This window comes from Callospermophilus lateralis, chromosome 2 (genome assembly GCF_048772815.1).
Source record: "Callospermophilus lateralis isolate mCalLat2 chromosome 2, mCalLat2.hap1, whole genome shotgun sequence".
Taxonomy (NCBI): Eukaryota; Metazoa; Chordata; class Mammalia; order Rodentia; family Sciuridae; genus Callospermophilus; species Callospermophilus lateralis.
The window spans coordinates 188,887,578-188,906,489 of record NC_135306.1 but is presented as its reverse complement, the minus strand read 5'-3'; positions in this window follow the sequence as shown (position 1 = coordinate 188,906,489).

Here is an 18,912-nt window from a genome sequence, read left to right as displayed (position 1 = left end):
ATTTGTGTTCCCCTTTAGGGAATCAACTTTATTTGGTGATGACTGGAACGAGGTTACATTTGGTCATGATAACTGCAGGATTCTATTGATCTTGGGGCTAAGGGATCCCAGGACTTAGTCCGATGCTGTGTGTTTGAAAAACTTTCTTGGGGTTCAAATGGAGTCAGGAGGGAATTTGATGCCTCTGAGAATCTTCTTTTTGCCTTGGTGTCTGGTAGCTTAATGAGCCTACCCAGGAGGGGATGGTTTTAATGAGCTCATGGGTTGCAATCTTAGGGCCGGGTCTGGTGCAGACTTTCCTGTGAAGCATTTTACTGCAGCCAGGCGCCTGGCTGGAGTGCTTTCTGCATACCCTAGTAGAAGGGCTAATAGTCAGGGCGCTTGACTCCATCTCAAGATGAAAGAAAGACGACTTCTTTCCTTTGTTCCTGCTTGCCCTCTGGTGTTCGGATGGTGCTGGTGGTTGTGATGGGTGATGTAGTAAGGGGAGGACCAGGGCCATGAAATGCTAAATATATGTGAACATATTTGAAGTCATTTTTTTTAAAAAATATTGATTTATTTATTTTAGTTTTCAGCGGACACAACATCTCTGTTTGAGCGCGCTACCGCTTGAGCCACATCCCCAGCCCCTTGAAGTAATTTTTTGAGAAGCAAATAATAACGAAGTGGATCTCAGTTTTTAGTGTCTAATAAGATGCTAACTTTTTCCAGAAAATTGCTCAAATGTCATCATCGCTTGTGGAAATTTTCTGAAAGCCTGTGTATTCCTCATCCCTCACAGGCAGTTGACTGTGTCTGCTTGTGTGCCTGCATCACACTTAGTAAGTACGTCTGTTGTAACACATATCAAATCAGTTAATTATTCAGTTAATGTATTGACTTGCCAAAAGTTTGCTGAACACCTGCTCTGTTTTAGGAACTCAGAGGACCTCAGCGATCCATTACTGAATTAGACACAGTGACCACAGGCGGATGGTGGAGACAAAAGTGAATCAGCGGCTGTAGGACAGTGTGATGGGGTGGGCTGGGGGTGGGCAGGAGAAGTGCTTGAATGACACTGTAGGCGGGACCTGAGAAAGCCTCCCGGAAGCGATGGTCCTCCCTACTCCATGACTCCAGGGACGGTAGAAGTGAGTCCATAAAGATGGGGAGAGGGACAGACAGAGGGGTGCTCTTTGAAGCAGGAGGAGAATGGAAAGCACAGAGGTGGGAAAAATCCAGACAACTTTCCAAAACTAGTAAGTCATTTTGTGTGAGATGAATTTGGGGGGAGGGTAGGCAACATTTTTCATGATTGGATCTTTCTTTTCTGTCTTTTCTTGCTCGGTTTTGAATTCTGGGATCATGCTTTGCACATCTCCGTATCTTTGGTTCCCACCAAGGGTCCCAATAAATTTTTGTTGAATGGATGAGAGTTGGCTAAGGTCATGTCACTGACCTCCACTGGTCTCTACTCTCGGGGCTGCTGGTCTGATGTTCAGCCCTGTAGGCCCTCAAGACAAGATGGGCAGCATGGATTCCTAGAGCTATGAAACAGCTGAAGGCTTCTTTGCGAACAGAAAGAAAAGGAGCACTAAATATTTAATGCTTAAATGTTAAATATTATTATAAAAGTAATTTAATATAAATGGCTTTCAGCAAATCCTTATTCATATTTCATGATTGCAAGGGGTGTCTGATTTCTAATGTTTGTGAGCAATTAATTTTAATGGTTACACACTTTCAACTTTTCTGTTTTTCTCCCTGGAAGACTCCAGGGTCCGTCAGGAAAAGTGAATAGGTAGGCATCCGATGTCATTGTGGACAGGAATAGATGCGGACCCCTGAGTGAAGGTCTCCAAATGACAAGTGAATAGCATTCATTCGGGAGTTGCTAAGTGATACGTAAGCAGTGGTGCTGTAAACCTCTGGCGCACACTATTGACCTGGTGACATGGTGCCTTTAATTCCCACAGAATGAGGTGCTCCTTATTCCGCAAGTCCTTGTGTTCCCTTATGGCAACAACAATTGTGATAATGACTCTCAGCTGAGTACCTACCATGTGCCAGTCCCAAGGAGACACTCCTATTAAACATGGAACACTGGTATTTCATCCTCCGTTTTTCAGATAAAGAAAGTGAGGCTCAAACAAGGAAGTTGCTCAAGCTCCTGTGGGGTTTGGTGGTTCTTGCTTCTGGAGGGTGACTTATCTATCAACAGCGATTCCATCAAGTCTTCCCCTGTCGCCCCAGGAGAACAGGGAAGGGATCAAGGTCCTCAGTGGTGGGTGGTACAGGTCTGTTGAATGAGCAAATGAATGGAGACAAGAATCGGCACTATGAAATCATTATTATTACATGAAGCACTTTCCATTTCAACAAGATTTGTTTTTTTTAGAGAAAATCCTTCTGAGGTTGAAGAGGTGGTTTATTTTTCTTTCATGTAAAAATGATCAAACTTCTGCAGTTCTTGGTACTTTATAAGGGGGTTGGAGTCCAAAAGGGAGCCCAGTATCTTCCTCTTTCCTGGCCTTAAGGTTTCATAGGAGTCCAAATATGGGGGGTGGGCAAGGGATGCTGATTGCTTCTTGATTTTTTTTCATGTTCACCTCTGACCTAGGCTCACTCTCCTTTTCGTGCTGCCCAGGGGCACCTTTTGATAATATGAAAGCCCCAACTTTGTGGGGCATGGAGGACTGTAGAATTACTCTGTTCTTTCACATCTGCTCTATGTGCTATGGAAAAATACTCTTTGCTGAGGTATTGCACATCTACATTTTTTTTTGCCTTGAATAAATATATCATAAGTTGATGCATAACATATGCAAATTTATGCAAAGATAGTTAATATTCCTAAATGACTCGCTAGGGTCACACAGACAATTCATTCTTTGCAGTTTTGCACTGAGTGCCTCTGTCGCCTGATAAGAGAGATTAATAAGGCCAATGTGGCTCTTGTAGGGGGTTTGGCTGAGTGCCACATTCCCAGATTATGTGTCATGCCAGTGGGAGGTTGTACCATTCAGCTCCATGGACACTGACATCCTCTTACTTTGTTTCAAGTTCTGTGCTAGATGCTGGGGCCCTTGGTCAAGACCCAAAAGGACCCTTGGTGGATGGCTATGGAGATAGAGACCAAAACAGAGAGCAGGGAGATACAATGCTTTTGAGAATTAATGACTCTTTTCAGAGGAAGTATTGGGGAGGGGAGGGTTAGTGTGGGCAAAGTACTGTTTACAAAGGGATCTGGATTCAGAAAGGTTAAATAACTCTCCCAAAGTCACACAGAAATCAAAGGGCAGAACTGGAATTTAAATCTTGTTTTCTCTAAGAGATGATATTACAGCTGCTTAGTGATAAAGAAAACATAGGCCGTGGGCTAGAAATGCCTGGGTATAAACTTGACCTGTCTTATTAGCTGTGTGATCTTGGTCATATAATATAACGTCTCTCAGCCAGAGTTTTCTCAGCCTGTCTTGACACTGTTACTTTTGAAGTTAGGATTAAGTGAGGTACTGATCACCTGGCCTGGCAAATGGTGGGCATCAACTAAACAGTAGCTGTTAGAATCTGCTGGGGTGTATTCACTTGTCAAAACCTATCATAAGAGTGAAAGTTGGGAGCAAGAGTTCCCACAGGGTCCTAAGTAACGGAGAAGACAGCTAGCATCACTTGGACAGACTCAACAGCATGATGATCTCTAAACTCTGTATCCAAAGATTATTACCTCTGAAACTGAAAAAGGAAAGCTACGTGATTCTGTCTGTCCAACTCAGTTGAGAACCATTGAGGGTCCTAGGAGGCAGGTGGTGAAGCACTGGCCTCTGTCCTGTGTTTCTCAATGTGACTAGATTCCCAGCCACTGAGTCACCACTGACTGTCTTACAGTGGCCGCTGAACAGTACTGTTGATCACTCTGGAGTGTGGACAGTGGGGTCAGGGTACTAACTAACCTAGTATCCATACACTCTTCCCTGAGGAATATGGTCAAAGGGACCTTGCTGAAGTCAGGCCCATGGTTGATGTGTAGTGTCAAGAGATGAAAAATTCAATAATAGGCCAGACAGGACCAGCAGAGTGGTCATAGGAATGGCACCATCAGTGCATGTATATAAACTTGGGGGTCCCTGGGCTTCTTCTCGCCTGCCCTACCAGGGCTAAATTCTCAGCAGGTCTCAGCCATTGAATTCCAACATGCTTATTTGTCCTAATCTATATAATTTATTTTTTGTTACTGTAATAAAGACACAAACTTGCAAATTATTTATTTAAGAATTTTATAACAATGTATATTGTAACCAGATGAATTTATCTGTTTTTCTTCTTTTCAACCAGCCCGGGAAAGGGAGCCATTATTATCTGTTGCTCAAATAGCTGCGTGGGCCCCTTTCTGCTGTTTCACATTGGTTCTTGTCCCCTCCTTTCATTCTCCATCAGAAGCCAGAGTCATGTTTTTCACATGTAGATCAGATTGCATCGTTCTCCTGACTAAATTTGCTGATGCCTTTCATTGGGCTAAAAATGAAATATAAGTCCTCATCCTGGTCCTTAAGGCCTTGCATGAGATAAACTCTTCTCTCCACTGACATCTGTCTCTCCCCTGGACCACGGTGGGTGCTTGAGCTCTTCCCACCTCAGGGGGTTTGCATTCTTTGTTTGCGCTGTCTAGAATTCCTTTACCTGTGTCTTCACAGTCTGGCTTTGGAATGTTACCTCCACTCACCACCTGAACTGAGGTTACCTCCCCTGAGGCCCTGCCCCAGTCACTGTCAATCACATCACCCAATGCCTCCCTTTGTAGCAATATTCATCATCCTTAATGGCTAAATCTTACTTGTTATTTGAATGTCAAGGTCCAGAAGCTGTTCTCACTCATACAATGGAGCTGCCATTGGCAGGGACCTTGCTTGACTTATTTTCCATCCGTAGCACAGTACATACACAGTAAGCATTCAATACATGTTTGCTGAAAGAATGAATAGTTAGATAATTCTGTTGCTCATACATTCTGAAATACTTTCTGGAGAGGGAAATAAAGGTAGAGTGGAAAGGTGACCAGCTTGCTTTGAATTGCATAACCTCTGAGTAAGCCTGTGGAAATAGTCATTTATGCATTTTGAGAATTTGCACTGTCCAGACACTTTTTTTTAGCACTGGAAATGCAGCTATAATCAAGGCATTAAGTTCTCAGCTCTTATGAAGCTTATAGAAAATATTAACAAATAAGTGAGATTATTCCAGCGAGTGCCAGGTTCCATGAAGAACTTCCTCATGAGAGAATGATACAGTCAAGAATGATCTAACCATGGGGAGGATGATCAAGGAAGGCTTCGATGTGGAAGGGGCATTTACAGAAGGAGTGTGCCTCTGGCAAGAGTGAAAGACCTATAAAGAGAGTTGTGTGAAAGTTAATTTTTTAATTGCAGTTATTAATGCAGATTAATTGTACAAATTAAGGAGTTGTTGTGACCTTTCCATACATGCACATATTGTACGCTGACCATGTCTATCCACCATTCATCTCCCTCCCTCCCCCTCCCCCTGGCTCCCTTCCTAGTCTCTAATAGTCAGTCCCTCTTCTACTTTCATGGCATGTTTTATTTTTAATTTTTTGAAAAGTTTTGACATTTGAAGGAAAACATGCAATTCTTGCTTTCTGTATCTGGCTTATTTCACTTAACATGATGTCCTCTAGTTCCATGCAGTTTCCTACAGATGACAGGATTTCATTCCTATTTACAGCTAAGCAATACTCCACTGAGTATATATACTATATTTTGTTTACCATTCATCTGTTGTTGGGCACTATTAGGCTGGTTCCATATCTTAGTTATTGTGAATGGCACTTCAGTAAACCTGGGTTATGCAGGTGTATCTTTTTTGAAATGGCTTCAATTCCTTTGGATGTATACTCAGGAGAGGAATAGCTGGATTATATGGTAGATTTTAGCTTTTTGAGGAAGTTTTATACTGTTTTCCAGAGTATCTGTAATAATTGGCATTCCCATCAACAGCATATGAGTTCCTTCTTTTTCACATCCTCACCAGCATTTGTAATTTTTATTTTATTTTATTTTTTGTGATAGCCATTATAATTGGAATAAGACAGAATCTCATTGTTATTTTGGTTTGCATTTCCCTGATGGCTAAAGATATCAACATTTTCCATATGTTTATTGACCATTTATTTATTCTTTTAAGAAGTGTCTAGTTGGATCATTTGTTTTTTTTTATTGGATTGCTTGCTTTATTGTTATTTTTTTGAGTTCTTTATATGTTCTGGATATTAATTCTCTGTCTGATGAACAACTGGCAAATATTTTTCTCGCATTATACAGGTTGTCTCTTCAGTCTGTTGATTGTTTCCTTTGCTGTCTAGAAGTTTCTAATTTGATGTGATCCCATTTGTCAATTCTTGCTTTTGTTTCCTGTGCTTTTAGAGTTGTGAATCAGGAATTGTTGCCTGTGCCACGTTAAAACGTCTTTCCCTTTGTTTTTCTCTAGTAGTTTCAGAGCTTCATGTCTTACATTGATGTCTTTGATCAATTTTGAGTTGATTTTTGAACAGAATGAGAACTATGGGTCTAGTTTTAGTCTTCTGCATGTAAATATTCACTTTCCTTAGCATCATTGTTTGAAGAGGCAGTTCCTTCTCTGATGTATATAGTTTTGATAGCTTTATCAAGAATCATTCGGCTTGGGGTGGGGGAATCCAAGATGGCGGGCCAGAGGGAACCAGCATTTTGTGTTGCTCCATGACCTGGGACTTAAGTAGTAAGAATACTGCTTCTCTGTGAGTGATAGAGGACACCCTCACAGCTGCTCCGATGCAGGAAACACGGCCATGTGCCTGTGCAGGGCTCCAGGCCCCAGCGTCAGAGTAGGTCTGTCAACTACTTGCCCACACAGGACTACTGGGTACTCGAGTGGGACCATTGGCATCAGCACCTGCGCAGAACTTTCAACCACCCACTCGAGCAGAAATCCTGAACACCACTCTTACACAGGGCATCCTGCTGCTACCCATGCACATCAACTCCAGTCTCCACTCCCCTGTGGACCCCCATCTACTAACATGGGGCTCTCCTGGTTGCCTCCATCTTGGGGCTCTGCAGCAACTGAGTTAGTCCTCTACACATGGTAGCCTGCCTGCACCAGGGGACACCACACAGGCTCTGAAGACAGCCTATAGCCACAACACTACACGCTACAGAGCTCATCTCTGAACACATAGCCAAATGCCATTGCCCAGCTCCCCCCGACCGTACCCAACACCCCATTGTTGAAAATCAGCTGCCTTCATCTTGGGTCACTTTTATCACCAACTTTAGTGGGGGCAATTCCCAGTTTGGAACTCCGGCTGGCCAGGTACCCATAGTTTCTAACTCCCTCCCTCTTCTCAGCAGCTGCTAACCCGGCACAGTGACTGCCCCATACAAAACAGCTCTCAGTGGCAGGTGTGCAGCCGCAAAACCTGAAAAAGGAAAGGTCCCTTATTAGGAAGTAGAAAGGGAGAGGGTGAGTGAGATACACTTTAAAGACTAACATAGAACCAGGAACTGTGAGATAAGGAAATAAGACCAGGCGTCCACATCACAAGAGCAGGCCTCAAAGGAGATCTTTGAGGTGCAATCTCCCTTCAGGACCAGAGGGTGCCATGCCCCACCTCCAGGGGCACTGCATCAAGACCAATCCTCCCACCATGGGAACATTCACCAACCTGAGAGCGGAAATACCAGCTAAAAACAGATAGCCACACCTATTGGATGAGAAGGGAAGCAGGAAAGATACTGATCTCCAACTGAACCAATCCTTGTTCCTTCCTTCCGAGTTGTCGTTGTCGTCGTCGTCTTCTTCTTCCTCCTTCTCCTCCTCCTCCTCCTCCTCCTCTCTATTCTCCCACCCTCACAACCCCAACATATTTGAAACCAAGTACTTTGCATGAATTGGGATATTGAGGACTGGGGTGTCTGAATAGTATATTACAGCTGTGTTTTCCTCCAATTTTTATTATTTTAATATTTTCAATGTTTCTTAATATGTGTTTTTTTATGTACTCTACTATTTTCCCACTTACTTACTTGTCTACTCAAATTTACTTCCTCTATCTTCTCTTGCTACTAACCTTCTTCTTAAGATTCCTCTTTTCCACTTCCTAAGATAAATACCTCTATGTCCTCACTGCCTACCTCCTCAGCATATCATTCTACACCTTACTCCTGGTTCTTTGTCCATAGTTTACAGAAACTGTTAACCCTTTTGCAAACTTACTGATTATATGGTAGATAATAATTGAATTCACTATTTCTGTACATTGTGACCAAACTGTAAAAATCTTAATAGCAACTATTTGATTTAAGTTTGTATATTGTTTATATTGGGATCTGTTAACATTGTCCTTCCCCTCAAAGGAGAGGTATTGTAACCCTCCAGGGGCACTATAAGCCTACAGGATAAAACTGGTAATGCCTCAGAACCTCAGAGCTAGAAGGAAAGACACATGATCAACATGAGAAGACAAAGGAATAAAGTGCCCCAAACAAATCAAGACACCACATTATTAGAATCCATGGCCATCACAGCAGAAGAAACTACAGAGGAGTTCAGGATGTACATAATTAAAATGTTCTGTGAATTAAAGGATGATATAAGAGAGCAAATACAGGCAGCAAAAGATCATTTCCATAAACAAATATACGAAGCAAAAATATTACTTCAATAAGGAGGTAGAGGTTCTTAAAAACAAAACAAAATAAACAACAATAACAAACAGAAATCCTTGAAATGAAAGAAACAATAAATTAAATTAAAAGTTCAATTGAAAGCATCTCCAACAGATTAGACTACTTGGAAGACAGGACATCATACAATGAAGACAAATTATATAATCTTGAAACGAATGTAGACCACACAGTGAAGATGGTAAGAAACCATGTGCAGAATATTCAAGAAATTTGGGATAGAACAAAAAGACCAAATCTAAGATTTATTGGGATAGAGGATGGCATAGAGTTCCAAACCAAAGAATGAACAATCTATTCAATGGAATAATATCAGGAAATTTTCCAAACATGAAGAATGAATTGGAAAACCAAATACAAGAAGCTTACAGGACCCCAAATGTACAAAATCACAACACTGAGTCACATTATAATGAAAATGCCTACTATACAGAATAAGGAGAGAATTTTAAAAGCCACGAGAGAAAGGAATCAGATTATATATAGTGGGAAACTAATTAGTTTATGTGAAGATTTTTCAACCCAGACCCTCAAAGCTAGAAGATCCTGGAACAACCTATATCAAGCTCTGAAAGAAAATGGATGCCAACCAAGAATCTTATATTCAGCAAAATTAAGCTTTAGATTTGATGATGAAATTAAAATCTTGCATGATGCTCTGGACAGCAGGGACTGTGGTTTATATTGCTCTACTTCAAAAACCAAAGTATTTTACATACTGTATAACATCCGCACATGTTCACTGAAAGCTGAAAATATGAACCAATAAAATATTTTCTTGACAGCTCTTTCAATGTTCTGATAAATTTAAAAACGAATGAAATAAAGGTGAAAAAGTAAAAGAAAAAAAAAGAATTTCCAACTAGAAAACCTGCATTATAAAACATTCTTGACAAAAAATTCCATAAAGAGAAAATGAAAAACAACAACGAAAATCATCAGAGTAAGGTATTACACTAAAGGAAAAGGTAATCAAAGGAGAGGCCAAGTCAAGTTAAATAATAAAATTAAACAAAAATGGCTGGGAATATAAATCATGTCTCAATAATAACCCTGAATGTTAATGGCCTAAACTTACTAATCAAAAAAAAAAAATTCTAGCAGATTGGATTTAAAAAAGACCCAATAATATGCTGCCTCCAAGAGACTCATCTCATAGGAAAAAACATTGAAGGTGAAAAGTTGAGAAAAAAATCATACCACTCACATAGACTGTGGAAGCAAGCAGGGGTTTCCATCCTCATAGCAAATAAGGTAGACTTTAAACTAAGTTAACCAAAATGGATAAAGAAGAACATTTCTTTCTGCTCAAAGGAACCATACAACAAGACAAAACAAGTATAACTATATATGCCCCAAACAATGGAGCATTATGTTCATCAAACAAACTCTTATCAAGTTCAAGAGTCAAACAGACCACAACACAATAATTCTGGGTGACTTTAACACACTTCTTTCACCACTGGATAGATCTTCCAAACAAAAGCTGAACAAAGAAACTATAGAACTCAACAATATAATCAATAACTTAGACTTAACTGACATATATGGAATATTTCATCCTTCAAAGAGTGAATACACTTTCTTCTCAGCAGCACATGGATCCATATCTAAAATAGACCATATGATATATCACAAAGCAACTCTTAGCAAATTCAAAAAATAGAGATACTTCCCTCCATTCTATCAGACCATAATGGAATGAAATTAGAAAACAATGATAAAATTAAAAAAATGATACTCCAACACCTGGAGACTAAATAATAGGCTACTGAATGAACACTGTGTTGCAAAAGATATCAAGGAGAAGATTAAAAAATTCTTAGAGGTAAATAAAAATACTGATACAATATATCAAAATCTCTGGGACACTCTGAAGACAGTACTAAGAGGAAATTTTATTGCATGAAGTTCATTCCTTAAAAGAAGAAAGAGTCAACAAATAAGTGACCTAACATTATATCTCAAAGCCCTAGAAAAAGAGGAACAAATAAATACCTAAAGAAGTAGAAGACAGGAAATAATTAAAATCAAGCTGAAATCAATGAAATTGACACAAAATAAACAATTGATAAAATAAAAAGTTGGTTCTTTGAAAACATAAATAAAATTGACAGACCCTTAGCCATGCTAACGAAGAGGAGAGAGAAAACTCAAATCACGTGATGAATCAATCAATCACGTGATGAAAAAGGAAATATCACAACAGACACTACAGAAATACAGAAGATAATTAGAAATTATTTTGAATACTTTATTCCAATAAAATAGAAAATATCAAAGGCATTGACAAATTTTTAGAGTCATATGATTTGCCCAAATTTAATCAGGATGATATGTACAATTTAAACAGATCAATTTCAAGCAATGAAATAGAAGATGCCATCAAAAGCCTACCAAGTAAGAAAAGCCCAGGACTGGATGAATACACAGCTGAGTTCTATAAGACATTTAAAGTGGAACTAATACAACTCTTCAAATTATTTCATGAAATAGAAAAAGAGGGAGCACTTCCAAATTCATTCTATGAGGCCAGTATCACCCTGATTCCAAAACCAGGCAAAGACACATCAAAGAAAGAAACTTTAGACCAATATCTCTAATGAATATAGATGCAAAAATTGTCAGAAAAATTCTGTCAAATCAAATACAAAAGCATATCAAAAAGATAGTATACCATGATCAAGTGGGTTTCATCCCAGGGATGCGAGGATGGTTCAACATATGGACATCAATAAATAACACATAAATAGACTTAAAGATAAGATCATCTCAATAGATGCAGAAAAAGCATTTGACAAAATACAGAACCGCTTCATGTTCAAAACACTAGAAAAATTAGGGATAACAGGAACATATCTCAACATTGTAAAAGCTATCTATGGTAAGCCCTAGGCCAACATCATTCTAAGTGGAGAAAAATTCAAAGCATTCTCTATAAAAACTGGAACAAAACAGGGGCTCCCTCTTTCACCACTTCGATTTAACATAGTTCTTGAAACACTGGCCAGAGCAATTAGACAGATGAAAGAAATTAAAGGGATACAGATAGGAAAAGAATTCAAAATAGCACTATTTGCCGATATGATTCTATAGTTAGAAGACCCAAAAATTTCTACCAGAAAACTTCTAGAACTAGTAAATGAATTCAGCCAAGTAGCAGGATGTAAAATCAATACATATAAATCAAAGGCATTTCTGTGTATCAGTGACAAATCCTCTGAAAGGGAAACAAAGAAAACTACCCCATTTACAATAGCCTCTTAACAAAACAAAACAAACAAACAAAAAAACCTTGGGAATCAACCTAATGAAAGAAGTGAAAGATCTCTACAACAAAAACTACAGAATGCTAAAGAAAGAAATTAAAGAAGACCTTAGAACATGGAATGATCTCCCTTGTTCTTGGATAGGCAGAATTAATATTGTCAAAGTGACTATACTACCAAAAGAACTATACAGATTTAAAGCAATTCCAACCAAAATCTCAATGACATTCCTCATAGAATTAGAAAAAGCAGAAATTCATCTGGAAAAATAAGAGACCCAGAATAGCTAAAGCAACCCTTAGCAAGAAGAGTGAAGCAGGTGGCATCACTATACCAGACCTTAAACTACTACAGAGAAATAGTAACAAAAACAGCATGGTATTGGCACCAAAATAGTCTTGTAGACCAATGGTATAGAATAGAGGACACAAAGACTAACCCACATAATTACAGTTATCGTCTCATATTAGACAAATGTGCCAAAAACATACATTGGAGAAAAGATAGCCTCTTCAGCAAATGATGCTGGGAAAACCTGGAAATCCATATGTAACAAAATGAAATTAAAGCCCTATCTCTCACCATGCATAAAATTCAAATCAAAGTGGATCAAGGATGAAGAAATTAACCAGAGACACTGTGTCTAATAGAAGAAAAAGTAGGCCCAAAATTCCATCATGTCATATTTGGCCCCTATACTGCAAGAATTAAAATCAAGAATCAATGAATGGGATGGATTCAAACTAAAAAGCTTCTTCTCAGCAAAAGAAACAATCTGTGAGGTGAACAAACAGCCTTTATCTTGGGAGCAAATCTTTATCACATGAACATCAAATAGAGCACCTATCTCTAGGATATATAAAGAACACAAAAATCTAAACATCAAAAAAACAGATAACCCAATCAATAAATGGGCCAAGGAACTGAACAGACACTTTTCAGAAGATGATATACAACCAATCAACAAATATATGAAAAAATGTTCAACATCTCTAGCAATTTGAGAAATGCAAATCAAAACTATTCTAAGATTTCATCTCACTCCAGTCAGAATGGCAGCTATTATGAAAACAAAGAACAATAAGTGTTGGTAAAGATATGGGGAAAAAGCACATTCACATGATGATGCTGGTGGGACTGCAAATTGGTGCAGCCAATATGGAAAGCAGTATGGAGATTCCTTGGAAAACTGAGAATGGAACCACCATTTGACCCAGCTATCCCACTCCTCAGTCTATACCCAAAGGATTTAAGAACAGCATACTACAGGGACACAGCCACATCAATGTTTATAGCAGCACATTTTACAATAGCTAAACCGTGGAACCAACCTAGATGCCCTTCAGTAGATGAATGGATAAAAACAAATGCAGCATATATACACAATGGAATATCATTCATCATTTTAAAAGAGAATAAAATTATGGCATCTGAAGGTAAATGGATAGAGTTAGAGAATATAATGTTCAGTGAAGTTAGCCAATTCCCAAAACCCAAATGCCAAATGTTTTCTCTGATATAAGGAGGCTGATTCATAGTGGGGTTGGGATGGGGAGCATGGGAGGATTAGACTAACTCTAGATAAGGCAAAGGGGGAGGGGGATATGGGGTAGAAAAGATGATGAAATGAGATGGACATCATTACCCTAAGTACATGTATGAAGACACGAATGTTGTGAATATACTTTGTGTACAACCAGAGACATGAAAAATTGTGTTCTATATGTGTATATGAATTGTATATGAACTGAAGTGCATTCTGCTGTCATATATAACAAATTAGAAAAAAAAAACAAAACAAGAACACGAAAAAGAATCAATTGGCTAAAGATGCATGGATTATTTCTGGGATCTGTATTCTGTTCCATTGGTCTAGGAGTGTGATTTTATACTAATGTCACACTGTTGTTATTACTATGGCTCTTTAGTATGTTTTGAAATCAGGTATTTTTAAATTGGTGCATTATAATTATACATTATTGTAGGATTTATTGTATCATTTGCATATGTATGTAGACAATATAACACTACATTTGGTCAGTCTAATTCCACAGTACCTCCTCTTTCCCTTCCTGCCCTCCTCCCCTGGCTCACTTCTTCCACTCTACTGGTCTTCCTTCTATTGTCCTGTTCCCCCTTTTTCCTCTCTGGCTTCCACCTAGGATACAATCTTCATATGATCACATTTTATAAAGAATATCATTGATATTGTAATGAGGATTGAATTGAATCTGCAGATCACTTTGAATATTAAGGACATTTAAACAATATTAATTCTTTCAATTCATGAACATGAGAGGTTATTCCACCTTTTAATGTCTCCTTCAATTTCTTTCTTCATGTTTTGTAATTTTCATTGAAGCGGTTTTCCACATTCTGAATTAGTTTGATTACTATGTATTTTATTTTATTTTTATGTGTGACTATTTTTTTAATTAGATTCCTTCTTGGTTTCCTTTTCAGCATATTAATTACTGATGCCTAGAAAAGCCACTATTTTGTGCATTTATTTTGTATCCCTATACTTTACTGAATTTTTTCATCATTTCTAGTAGTCTTTTGGTAGAGTTTTTAGGATTTTCTGTATATTGAATGGTATCATCTGCAAACAGGGATAATTTGACTTCTTATTTTTCTGTTTGTATGTCTTTTATTTCTTTCTCTTGACTAATTTCTCTAGCTAAAATTCTAGTACTATTGAATAAGAGTGGTGAGAGTGGACACTTTTGTCTTGTTCCTGATCTTAGAGGAAATGCTTTTAGTTTTCCCCCATTCAGTATGAGGTTGGCTGTAGATTGTCTTTTACAGCCTTTGTTATGGTGAGGTAGGCCCTTTCTGTATCTCATTCATTCAGGGATTTTATCATGAAGGGATGTTGAATTTTATCAAAGGCATTTTCTGTGTCTCTTGAGACAATCATGTATTTTTTTTAAATCCTTGATTCTATTTATGTGGTGTAACATGTTGATTGATTACCATCCTTGCATCCCTGAAATGAAACCAACTTGATCATGATATATGACTTTTAAAATGTGCTCTTGAATTTGATTTGCAAATATTTTGTAGAAGATTCTTGCATTTTTGCCTATCAAGGGTATTGGTGTATAGTTTTTCTTTCCTTCCTTCCTCCCTCTGTTCCTCCCTCCCTCCCTCCCTTCCTCCCTTTCTTCCCTTGTCATTGTGCCCTTATCAGGTTTTAGTACCAGGGAAATGCTGCCTTTGTTGAATCAGTTTGGAAGGACTCTTCCAAAATTCTATTTTATGGTATAGCTTGAGGAACATTGGTATTAGTTCTTCTTTAAAAGTTTGAAGAAAAATTTTTTTTTTCAAAGTCACTGCTCTGGGAGATACTATTCAAGTTTTAATTAGAATCCACTTAAGTCAGACTCTTATTTGTTTCCTAATAGTGATTAGCACTATCTTGGGTAATTAACATATCTTAGACTTGGGGAGAATAACTTCATTATATGTCTGACCTTGAGTGTTGGGTTAACAGGCTGGTAAATGGAGACAGATGGAGATCAAGCAGGATCTGACTGTGATGGTTTTCCACTGGTCAGACAGGAAGTGGATTTCCAGGAGGGAGGAGAGCTTCCTGTGCCTACGCTCATCTGACCACACCCCTGATGATCATAAATGTAAGAATCTCAACAAAATGGTCTCTAGTTCTTCACGCTAGTGTTGTGGTGCAGACCGCTGTCCCCATGTGCTGTGGCATGGTTGTGTCCCCCATGTTGTTCCTCCATGTGGCAGTATTGGAAAGTAAGGTGGAAGCTTAAAGAGGTCAGATCTGGTGGGATGTAATTAGGTCATTAAGGGCACCATCTTCAGAAGGAGTTTCTTGTGCAATACTGGTGAGTTCTGTAAAAAACAAGCTCACCTTTCCAAAACCAGAGAATGGACTGAGACAAAAGTCACAGAGAAAGCAAGGTGTTTAATGACAGTCTTGCAAGACAGGGTGTCTGGGTGAACAAGCACACCCAGAGCAGTTATAATCAGAATTTTCCCCTAGTGTGCAAGGTCCCTCCCCAGGTTCCTCATTGGCTGAGTACTGTGGGTGTACAATCTTCTAGGATGTCACCCAGGTTTTACTGCCTCCTATTGGGTTATTTAAAGAAATGTACCTTTATTTGTCTCCACCTCCCTTTGTTCTCTTGTGGTGGAAAGACTTCTTGGGATGAGTGTGTCTTGGAGGTATGCAGTTTATCTTTGCTAGTTAGGAAGGCCCCTTCCCCCTCACCTACTGTTTGTCAAGGGACTGTGAATTTGTCACACTCCAGTGCTAACTGCTTATAACTCTGCACTCTGCTCTCCCCTCCAGCTGCTTGCATTTCAAGTAATTTTACATTGAAGGCTAAGTGCTGTATTCTGAAAATAGACCACTGGACTTAGTATTTCTCACAGTTCTTACAACAGGGTTGTATAAAAGAGCAAGCCTGGGGCCTCTCCACTCTCTGGTTTCTTGTCTTGCCATGTAACCAACTCCCTCTTGCATTGCTTCCCCTATAATATCATCTGCCATGATGTGATATAGTCAGGGAAACCCTCCCCAGAGCTGGTGCCATACAGTTTGGATATCAGCCTCCAAAACTGTGAGCTAAATACATCTCTCTGTCTGTCTGTCTCTCTCTCTCTTTTTTAATAAGTTACCCAAGCGTAGGTATTTCATTATTGTGATAGAAAACAGACTAGTACAGAAAATTGATATTCAGAATGGTGTTGTGGCTAGTAATGAATATCTGAAAATGTGGAGGTGACTTTGGAACCCAGTAAAGGGCAGATGTTGGAAGAGTTTGAGGCAGCTGGTCGAAAAATCCTAGAATTATGGGAAATTCTCCTGAGGAGCTCAGAAGAAGACAATAAGTTTAGAGAAGAGCTGGAAACTATGAGAGACTGGGTAAGTGCTCATGACCAGAATGATACAAATGAAGAATATTTTGTTGGAAATTGGATTAAAATCCATCCTTGTCACCCACTGCAAGGAACTTGGATGAAATGTGGCCATGTCCTAGAGCATTATGGAAGGTTGAGTTTACAAGTGATGAACTAGGATACCTGGTGAAGGAAATATCAAAACAACAAACAGTTAGGCTAACAATTGCTTGCTAAGGAAATTAGCATAGATAAAAGAGAAGCAAGTGCTAATCATCAAGGCAAGGGAAAAGGATCCCAGGGCATCAGGGAAATCTTCAAGGCCACCCCTCCTATCATAGGTCTAGAGACTGAGACGGCAGAATTATTTTAGGGAACCTGGGGCACTCTCCATGGGCTCGTAGCATGTAGCCACCTCAGGATTCTGCTCCCTGCTTTCTGGAAAAGTACTCCACAGCCACTCTGGCCATGGTTCAAGTGGGTCTGAGCGTGGTTTATACCATTACACTGAAGGGAACAAGTAGCAGGCATTGGTGTCCACCTCCCATTACTTCTGCATGTGTGTAGCAGGCAAGAGCTGTGATTTAGCAGCTTCCACCAAGATTTAAAAGAAAGCCTGGGAGACCTAGCAGAGGCCCACTTCAAGGGAAACCTTGACGGCAGAATAACCAGCTCATAACTATGGAGCTACCAGATGCAGCATCAGCCTGGGAGAGTTGAAGTCATGAGACTCTAAACTGAGGTAGCTGAATCATGGGCCAAATCCAGCAAAGCCACAAGGATGGGGCTGCTCAAGTTCTTGTGAGCTCAAACCCCACCCCAGTGTGCTCAGGATGCTGGACTTAGAGCTTTAAGATGTAGTATTCTTAGCAGACATGAGGCCCTGGGTTAATTAATAGCACAAAAAAGAAATAAAAACATAATGTCTGCTTTCCTTTTGGAATGGGAAGGAACACCTGGTACCTGCTCCACCACTGTGTATTGGAGTTTTGATCTTATAGGTTCATAGCTGGAAGAGGTTTGCCTTGAGTCTCAGGTGAGACTTTGGCTTTTGGACTTTTGATTTGATCCTGGGATGAGTTGGGACTTTGGGTGGAAAGATAGTATTTTCTAAGTGAGAAGGAAATGGACTTTTCAAATATTAGTTCATTATAGTATACATAATAATGGGGTTCATTTTAACATATTCATAAATGCATATAACATAAGTTGCTCCATTTCAAGCCTCAGTATGTCCCCTTTCCCTCCCTTCCTCCTTCCCCTTGATCCCTTTCCTGTACTCCATCTGTTTTCTGAGAAGGATATAAATTTCAAGAAGCCAGGGGCAGAATGTGATATTGTGAATATGGTTTGTTATCTCTGAAACTCATCTTGCAGCTTAATCTCCATTAAGGCATTATGTATTATGACAGTAGAAATTTAATCCAACTATGGCAATTAGGGGTAGGGCTTCTGGGACATGACTAGGATTAAATAAGATCATCAGGGTGGAGCCTCCATGATTAGTGGCTTTATATGGAGAGAGAGAGAGAGAGAGAGAGAGAGAGAGAGAGAGAGAGAGAAGGAGGAGGAGGAGGAGGAGGAGGAGGAGGAGGAGGAGGAGGAGGAGGAGGAGAAGAAGAAGAAGAAGAAGAAGAAGAAGAAGAAGAAGAAGAAGAAGAAAAAGAAACACACACACACACACACACACACGCACACACAGCATGCTCTCTGTCTCTTTCCACAAAATGCCCTGCTTCAAGACTCTACCAGCAAAAAAGCCATTACCAAATGCAGTCCCTTGACCTTGGACGTCCAGAACCATGAGCCACATGAACCTCTTTTCTTCAAAGCTTGCATAATAAATCTTATTTTGCAGTACTGTGTTATTAGACACTAAGACTCATACTATTGCTGGCTTGACTCAGCCCAGGACATCTGGCCATATGTTTTGTTGCCTGTCTGTGCTGGGTTGCTTCATGCTCTTTCACTTTTCTAGAGACTTAGAGAGTTTCCTGCATATCATTCCTCCTTCCCTTCATCCTCCCTGGCTAAGGGAAGCTGGGTTT